At 44.3% G+C, this 9,656-nt stretch overlaps 1 pseudogene; it reads left to right on the top strand.

Moving 5' to 3' along the window:
- The first annotated feature begins 3,497 nt into the window (after nt 1-3,497).
- On the top strand, nt 3,498-7,509 carry LOC101637690 (annotated as a pseudogene).
- The last annotated feature ends 2,147 nt before the right edge of the window (nt 7,510-9,656 follow it).

Genomic DNA, 9,656 nt, shown 5'->3' on the forward strand with positions numbered 1-9,656 from the left:
GGCAGAAGGGAGCGTGAGCACTGCCTCTCTCTCCTGCGCACCTGAGTGCCAGGCTCTTTCCGAGATTCAGAGTTCAGGGGTTACATGCACTGATAAGGTGGGGTGAGCGGTTTCCATGAATTCAAGCAGTATTAGCTGGTTTTATTTTTCATCATCGAGAATAAATTATTGATTTTTAAGAATATATTATTGAAGGCATTGTATGTTATGATGCCTGGGAGAAGACAAAGATGCAGATAGCTCTGAGCTTGCCACGGTTCCCGTTAGATTCAAGAGAAAACAATGGTGAGAAGTGACCAGAAAAATGGGGGCTCCTCTGACCCTGACCACACTCTCCTCCTCCCCTCCCTCAATACAGCCTTCCCCTGTGACACCAGATGATGCAGAAGATCAGTGCCCTGAGCTCACTGCTGTCTGGCGGTGTTTGATGGTGGCCGTTGGAGAATTGCTTTCTTCACCTTGTTTTTCTTGGTGCTGGATGCACATTCCTGTTTTTCAGGTGTCTCATGGCCCATGTTCTAGTGAGAGCAGTGGGTGCCCGGGAAGCACACTGCCTGCTTGCTGAGGAAAAGTGTTTGTCTGTTTCTCCAGCATGGGCATAAGCACAGAATGTAGCAGATACTTAAAACCATAATTTCGAACCAGTCAGAAAAATATACTTTCTGTAGCTTGACCCAAGGTGCTCTCCTTTTAACCTCCAGCATTTTCACAGTTGTTTTAAATAGAGCATAACTGTCACTTTTGACTCCTTGAAATATTGTACTTCCACTGACCTTATTGGCTTTGCTTAGTTGTAATGGGAATATAAGCAACTGTGAAAGATCCAATAATTTCGGCTCGTGCACAGAATCAATATACCCAGCAGCTGCTTTCCTCAGCTGACCAGCATTCACTCTCCTAGCACGATGAGGAGAATAGAGAGGACACAGCGGGAGTACTGGTAACCAACGACATTGCGGGGTCCCTTTAACAGGTCCCTGACAAGCACGACTCTTGGAGGGATAGGCTTCCTCCTCCCACTCCACCCGCTTGTCCAGCACCTGTGGTTGTGGCTTCTGTGGTCCCTGGACCTCCCCCCCCCACCCACTTTCAGGGGTGTTTGTCCTGGAGGTGTCACTGTCCTTCCTGTCCCTGGTCTCTTAGGGTGGCCCGCCCTGCCTCTCCGACATCAGGGGGAGCTCCTAGCTCATCCTTTCCTGAGGAAGTGCTGCTTTGTGGGCTCCGCACGATGTCAGTGTGATTGAAAGTAACAAACTGGACTCAGTTTCACTTGGGGATTCTAATGGTGGTGGGTGACCCACTTGGGTTGTGATAGGGGCTGAATGTTTGGTAAAGAAGCCCCTGATACTTTCTGTCATCTTTCCCCTCTGCCTGGATAATTGTCTCCTAAGCTGTCCTGTCACCATTTGAGCCCTCTGTGGGGGTAGCCATTATGTCGTCCTGATTGCAGCCAGACCCGGCCACCCAGCGGAAGTGATGCTGCGATGAATGCCCATCCTTGATGCTGCCCCTGCTCTCGCGCCGGCCAGCCCGAGGTTCCTTTCCTGTGCCTTTGGCCTGCTTAATGTAGGAATGAGCATGGCTATATTCTGAGCTGCGTTATCTGTCTTGAAGCTGCAAGCATCAGTGGATACAGTTGATTAGGTGAGGTTGGTTTCAAGCTTCTACTTTAGCTATCTTAAAGGGTTCTTCTAAGAATTTGATAAAAAGACCTATTCTTTGACTAATTATCGACTTGACACCAGTGTGAAAAGGAGCAGTACTAGACAGTGGGGATGCAGTGGTAAATAAGACATTTCCCTGCCTTCCTACAGCTTATCCTAAGAAAGAAACAGGATTAAATGATGACCCATACACTTATTTTGAATAATAGATAAGTTCCTTGAAGAATGAGAAGGACAATATAAATAATAACGAACTTAGTGCAATTGTCCAGGAACATTTCCTTAGAGATGGGATGTTTTATATAAGATCCGAGGAAGAGACAATGTCGACTCTGAAAGCTTTGGGGTGTTCCAGGTGGAGATAAAGTGGATATGTGGAACCAGGGACGATTAAAGGAGGAGGCGAGTCAGCCTGGCCAGGAAAGAGTGAGCCAGGAGGAGTGAGCCGCGTTGATAGGCAAAGGGGCTATTAAGTAATTGGCACTTTGTGTGATTCAATAATAGTCGCTAATACTATTAATACAACATGAGAAGAATTACTTTACTAAGAATTACAGGATAAAATTGAAAATTGCTTTTAAGAGGTTTAGATGATTAAAGAATGTGGTATTCATTGTAGATTATTAAGAAAGAGCCACTGGGAGGGAGCGCTGGTGCTCTTTGATGCCCATGACGTCCTAAACGTGACACGCACCGGGCCCAGCCAAAGCCCTAGTTCTGTGCCAGAGGGACAGCAGCTCAGACAGAAACCTGCATGTCCCACTGCTACTTCCTTGACCTGGGTTTCTGGCTTCCAGCCTCACGCTCCAGATACCCGGAAGGATGTGGTCACTTTCCAGAACACAACAGCCCTTTTGCTTTGTAAACTTGGAATGCAGGTGAAATGTGATGGTGACATTAATGCTTTCCTGCCTCAAAAATAGATCCTCTCTACAAGACTGTGAGTCCCATGTGTGATCTAAAAAATGTCCTGGTGGTAAGCAGAAAGCAGCAGAAACCCAGGAGTGGGGAATCAAGGGACTGGCTTTAAGGTGGAAGAGGGGGAAGGTCATGTTTATTTTTGGGAGATCTCTATATACTCAGAGCATTTTAAAAATAATTTGGTGCCATGATTTCTCACTCTGTTTTTAGGTGCTGGATGCAACCAAAAATGTAAAGTGATGGAGTGTTAATTTTTAATAAATCCTCAGGAATAAATGCAATAGCTCATCCATGAAGGATGACTGTGTTTCACTTATGAAGAGACCTTGATAATATATTAATGAGCAGCATAATGCTTACCCTTCAAGGGTGACGTGCTCCATATATATGCAAAAACCACATCACCCCACACTGAACTTTGGATATTGTCCAAATGTCCTCCCTCCATCCTCTCTTCTCCTTTCTGTTTGCTCCAGCACTGCTTAGGCATAAACAATAGTGTCTGGAGGTTAAAGAATCTAACTGTGTTGTGCTGATTGATCAATTAATCAATTTCCATTGATTACCAGAATGTTCTATTAATTCCATTATGATGTCTAAAGGGGAATCCATAGCAATTAAACAAAAGGACATTTGATAGTTTTTGTAGTAATTGAATTTGTAAATTTATTAGCTTTCCGTTGTTTACTTCCAATATAAGTAATTAATATTTCATGTTACTCTTTTAAATGGAAAAGTGCTTATGGGATCATTTTAATTAAGGAGCAGACACTGGTTTGAAATGAAACCTCTAAAAAGCCCTGAGTTTGTAATTGGCAATACCTTTTTATCAAAGATGATGTATTCCGAGTATACTGGTATTTCTTGGCAGTCTCATTCCCTATCACAAAAGGTGGAGGGGTCTAAGCCTAGATGGCGGCTCAGGAAATGCAAGCAGATATCATGCCAGCTGTAACAGCAAGCATGAAGCAGGTATGGTCTGAAGACAGTGGGCAGGGAGATGAGAGCAGTCCTGGCCCAAGGCAAGGCAGAAGAAGGGGACATTGCAAGACAGTAGGACATGCACATTGGTGGGTCTGTGCTGGGACAGAGAGCCCTACAATTTGGTAGGCTGTGGTAACAGCAGCTTCTCTGACTCACAGTGAGTACACGGATAGACTAGATTCTCAAGTTCTTCTAATGTGGAATGTGGAAGAAAGTCTTTATCTTGCTAATAATTCCTGGATGCCAAGGACCCTCAGGAGGACAGCACTGAAGGGGCTTTGGCCTAGGCCATCAGGATCGTTCCTTTGGAAGCAATACCTGTAAGACCTTGAGAGTAGAGTCAAACAGTGAGTGCCATGTGCATGAGGCCAAAACCAAAAAAGAAGCTAGAGGGCTGTTGCAGGCAATGAGGAAATCAGTTGAGCTCCTGCATGATGGGGCATCCTGATGTCTTTGACTGATTCCAAGAATCTGGAACGGGGCTCAGAACATTGCATGGCCTCGTAAGTTCTTGTTACTGTAATATGGATGTGGCCCCCAAACAGCACAGGCGGTGAGGGGGGGAGAGGGTCTGTCTGAGTCCTTTCTGGCTGCTGTAATAAAACATCACAGACAGGTGGGGGTGGGGTGGGGATTATAAACAACAGAAATCTAATTCTCACAGTTCTGTGGGTTTGAAGTCTAAGGTCAGGATGCCAGCATGGCTCTGTTCTGGTGAGGCCTCCTTCGAGGCTACAGAACTGTTGTAAAGGCTGAGAAGCTCTTGTAGGCTTCTCAGGTACTGATCTTTGTCCTCCCACCCTGCCTCCTAATGACTTCACCCCTGAGGATTAAGCTCCAATATGGAAATGTAGGGGCACTCACACCACAGTGGGACCCAAGTACGTTAAGTAATTTTAAATGGCTTGTTTTGTTCGTTTTGACTTCCAAAATTTTCTTAAATTTCTATAGGTAGAAAATGCCCCAAAGGGTGATATTAATAGTTTTATATTTGAATCATTCCACAAAATTCTACAATTAGGAAAGATTTAGGATGTGTATGCTGCTGTATTATCTGAATGAAGTTTAATTGTCCAACCACCAGGTACTTTAGGATCTCTCTCTTTTTTTTTTTTTAAGATTTATTTATTTGTGTATCCAGAACTGAGGTACAGGCCAGAGGTGTAGGGGTGGTGAGAGGCTTCACCAGAGACAGAGTGGGGAGCAGAACAGGCAGATCGATGAAGTGCACTGCTGAGGGGAGCAGGGGGCGAGGCAAGGGAGATCTGTTGTGCCGGGTGGGTCACCTCCCTGGTCAGGGATCGAACTCATGCTTCAGCAGCTGTGGTTGGCTTCCTAGTGCTGTGCTTTAACCCATTGTGCCACCAGGGAGGGTCCAGAAGCTCTTATTTTTATTATATATTAAGGATGGGGAGCGGTACAGAGAGTGTGGAGAATTTGAAATTTTTTTAATGGCTGTCATTGCAGGGTGGGGTCTGAGTTAAGGAGAAATGCTGTCAAATTTTACCAGCTATTGCATGTCTTTGTCTGAGTCAGCTCATATTTACCTTTAATATGAGGTGGCAAAGACAAGATTCTACCATGTCATACCAGCACTGCTTGTGATAGTTTTATATTTTGTTATAAAGTAGTTTAGGTCACAATACATTCACCCATATAAGTACATTCTTCAACTTTTTTTTTTTTTTTTTTTTTGTTTAGAATAAGGATGATTTGTGTTTGACACCTCTTCCAGCTTGACCAGGAAGATGAATGAAAGCTTCTTGGCAATACAAGACAATTACCTTGATCTTTTAAAGATTCTTCCAAACTTTGGATTCTTTTTTGAAAAGGTATCAGGATGTTATAAAGACAAAAGAGTTAGAGCCAGAGCAGCAATGTAGAGAATTGGAACACTCCGGCCTGTCATTGCCTCCACTCTAGTGTTGTTTCACTAGTGGGCTGCTTTGGGCTGGCCTACCTTTCTGGGCCTCCCTTCTCTCACCACCTAATTTGAGCAGCCATGCTAGGTCATCTTTTAGGCCTCGCCCAGCTCTCCTCACCTGTGGGTTGTGTATCTGACAGCATTGTCCCCTAGAAAGACACTGTGTAAAGCACAAATACAATTTAATAATATTTAATAGCCATGTTAGGAAAAAGAAGACACAGTCCATTTTTAACAATACATGCATTGCTCATCAATAATGCCAACTGGTGTAATTTCAGCAATTGAAAATTAATGAGTTACCTCACTTTCTTATTCTCATGCAATCTGAGAACTCCAATTACAGCACATCTAACCAGCTACTTTTCAGGCACTCACTAATTATATTGGGCTGGAAACTACTGTATTAATGCAGCACCTGTCAGTAACATTCAGCTAGAGAGAACTTTTTATTAGCTGGAAAGAAGATGCAACAGATGAAAAGATTTTTTCAGGCAGTAGTTGGAAAAGGAGCTTATTATTAATTAAAACAATGGATTTTACTGTGTTGTATGCAGTCTAGTGATTTGTCTACACAAGAACTGGGTCTAGAATTTCCTTCCTGTTGAGCCACTCTTGGGCTTCTCTGATGTACCCTGATCTTCAGCAGGGCTTGAGATTTGCTGAGTTCCGATTGCTTTTCTGTGGACCTATCACTGGAGTGTGCTCATACCAGCCTCAGAGCAAGCAGCATCAGCAGAAGTGGGTCCCGTAAGCACCGACCCCACCTCCTGCTTCATCATTGAAGGGACTCCAGTGTGCATTCTTTAACCCTTGACTTACAACACCTGCTTTTTGCACTGCATTTCACTAGAAGTGTGGTGAGCAAATGAAGTGTAGAAAATTGAAGAAGAGTCAAAGGGGAAAGAAAATAAGAATTTTCTCAAGGTAAATTTGCCAAGGTAAAATGCAGAATGAGCCTCTCTGCTCCACCCAGTTCTGCACACATCCACCTCTTCTGTGCCTCTCCGGAGTGTCCTTCAGTCAGACAGCACAGTGAAGTCAGAATGAAAAGTGAATGGATTTGACTGAACTGGGCACCTGGTCACAAGGGCTGCTTTTTAACTCTGGCAAAGTAGATGTTGTTGCCATCAATGACCCCTTCATGCACCTCAAGTACTTGGTCTATTCCAATATTACCACACTGTGGTTTGTTCAGTGGCTCACTTAAAGCTAACCATGGGAAACTTGTCATCAACAGAAAGTCCATCTTCAACTTCCAGGAACAACATCCTGCCAACATCCAATGGGGTGATGCTGGTGTCGAATACATTGAAGAGTCCACTGGCACCTTCACTACTCCGTAGAATGCCAGGGTTCACTGAAAGGGTGGGGCCAAGGTTACCATTTTTTCCTCTTGTGTTGACCCCTATGGTTGTGATGGCATGAACCATGAGAAGAACAACTCCCTCAAGATTGTTAGCAACGTCTCCTGCACATCAAATGCTTGTCCCTCTGGCCAAGGATATCCATGACAACTCTGGCATCATGGAGGCATTCATGACCACAGTCAGGCCATCACTTTCCCCTGGAGACTGTGGATGATCCCTATGGGAAGTCACAAAGCTGCTCAAAACAGCACCTGTGCTTCTAGTGGTGCTGCCATGGTGGTGAGCAAGTCCTCCCCAAGCTGAAGGGAAGGTGGCTGGCGTGGCCTTCCAAGCTGCCACCCCCAGTGTGTCCATTGTGGATCTCTCCTGCTTTCTGGAGCAAACTGCCAACTAAGTGACATCAAGAAAGTGGTGAGCCAGTGTCACAGGGTACCCTCAAGGGCATCCTGGGTTACACTATGGGCCAGGTCGTGTCCTGTAATTTCAGCAGTGATATCAATGGCTCTGGCTTCAGTGCTGGAGCTGGCTTTGGCCTCAGTGAGCACATTGTCAAGCTCATTTCCTGGTATGAAAATGAATTTGACTATTCAGCGGGATGGTGGATCTCCTGGCCCACATGGCCTCCAAGGAGCGAGAGTTCCCTTGACTACCTGCCCCAGCAAGAGCACACGAAGAAGTCAAGCCCCCTCCCCCATGAAGTCATCTGAACTGAAATCTGCTGACTTAGCTGAGCTCCATCCTAGACCTCCTGGAGAAGGGGAGGCCCTAAGGGAGGCCTGCCTTGTCATGCACCCAGCCAAAATGAGTAAGAAAATAAAATGAAATGCAGGAATGGCCAGTTAAATGTGAATGTCAGATAAATTTTTAGAATAAGTATGTCCCAAATATTACATAGGATGTACTTTACACAAAAATATGTATTTTTCTGAAATTCAAATTTGAGTGGGCAGCCTGTAATATTTTTTTCTAAATCTGGATATGTCCCTTGCTCTTGAATATGTCCTCAGTATGTGGTACCATGTTCCCTCAAAATGTGAGCCACCTCCAGTCTTCAGCATTAATCTCACACCCCTCAGGAAAGCCATTTTATGCTTTGCATTTGGTGCTCTCCTCAGTCATTCCTCCCCATAGTCTCTGAATCCATCAGTTCTTTGCAGAATGTTTTCTAGAATCCAAGATAATCACTTCATGAGACCTTCAATAATACTTTGGATTTAAGTGTTCAGTTTCCCTTGGAAAAGTTTTTCTTCCAGTGTGAGTTCAGCACGTAGCTTCTTCCTGCCACAGTCCAGCTCAAGTTCTAGTCGTCTGAGAGAAGAATTTCCATCTCTCTTTCCTCCTCCACTCTTCTCTTCCCCCTCTCCCCACTCTTTCTAAGAGCACCCCAAACAAAAATTCTGAGCAACTGTAACATAAATGCATATGACTTCATAATTAAAAGCAGCCTGTAAAGACACAGCTTTTGAAACGAAGATATAATTTTCCTGCTATTTTGTGGAACATTTAAAATCCTGCTTTCTCATGCTCCAACTCTCAAATGTTGCTCAGTGGCGTCTTGAAGCAGGAGCCTGGATCAGGTGCTCCTTCCTCTGTGGAGAGAGCATTCTGCTGTTGCTCTCTCCTCAGCACCAATTACCCACCTCACACATACGCAAATACTGAGGAAGGGGAAGTAGCTGTACTTTTGTTTTTTAAATAAAAACCAGAGCTTCATTGTCCCACAGCTATGGAGACTAGAGTCAAAGATCAGGCTGTTGGTAAGATTGGTTTATTCCAAAGGATGAAACAGTTCTAGTTTTGAGGTGGCATTTTTTTCTCTCCTTTTGGGTCTGGTACACAAACACTGTTGGTAATCTTAATCCCGGTAGACGATGAAAGTCATGTTAGATTGGCTTTGTATGGGCCCCAGAACTAATCTTAGCAACAGTGAGAAGCAAGGCACACACTTATTTTCCCCTTATGCCCTCTTCATTCCACCACCTGCCCTCAGGATTTTGGTCTTTGAACACTACTGCTGGCCCGTTACAACCTGTCCCTGGTCCATTGTTCACATACAGTCAAAGTAGTAGATGAGGCTTTATGACAGGATTTTGCAAGTTTTTTATATCATGGTATTTCCTGCTGTTGATACCTCTGCTCACCTTAGCTGGAAACTCCCCCTGTAACCCATTCCATCGCCTGAAAAAACAAGACGCTGGTTAGTGTCGGTTGTGCCTCTGGACCCCATGGTCGCCCTCCTGCTGGCTGTGTCTGACTCTGGTCTCTGGCACCATGTCAGTACTGTGTCTGTTACTCTGGCCTCCCACTTAGGTTAGAAGTTCTTGAAAGGCAGAATAGTCTTTTCTCCCTCTGTGCTTTTTCCCCTTCAAGTAGAATATGTTCCCTTTCCACCATCATTTGCCAATAATTCTGTCATGTCCCAGTGGGGATTTCATTGGGTTAAATGTCTCAAGTCATTTTATTTATCACCCATACTACTTTCATTGCCATAGGCACTTTCAAGTTGTGGATTTATCCTTTGATACTCTTTCCTGTTAGGTCCTTCTGTGAATTACTCTATGGCATCTCCTCCGTTGTTTTTTCTTTTTCTTTCCTCAATATCTTACAACCCCAAGGGCAGCATTTTGTAGTATAGCTGGGCACTTCCTTCCTTTCTCAAATTTCAGTTGAAATCTCTCTCTATCATGTTGGCAAGTCTCCTAGAACACATATTTTCTCAGGTCCCATGGGATCGGCTCTTCCTTGTTGAGAGCATTTCATTTTGGTGTAATAAGGCATGAACTGGTTATTATT

The sequence above is a fragment of the Condylura cristata genome, unplaced genomic scaffold (genome assembly GCF_000260355.1).
Source record: "Condylura cristata isolate star-nosed mole 26May11 unplaced genomic scaffold, ConCri1.0 scaffold00016, whole genome shotgun sequence".
NCBI lineage: Eukaryota > Metazoa > Chordata > Mammalia > Eulipotyphla > Talpidae > Condylura > Condylura cristata.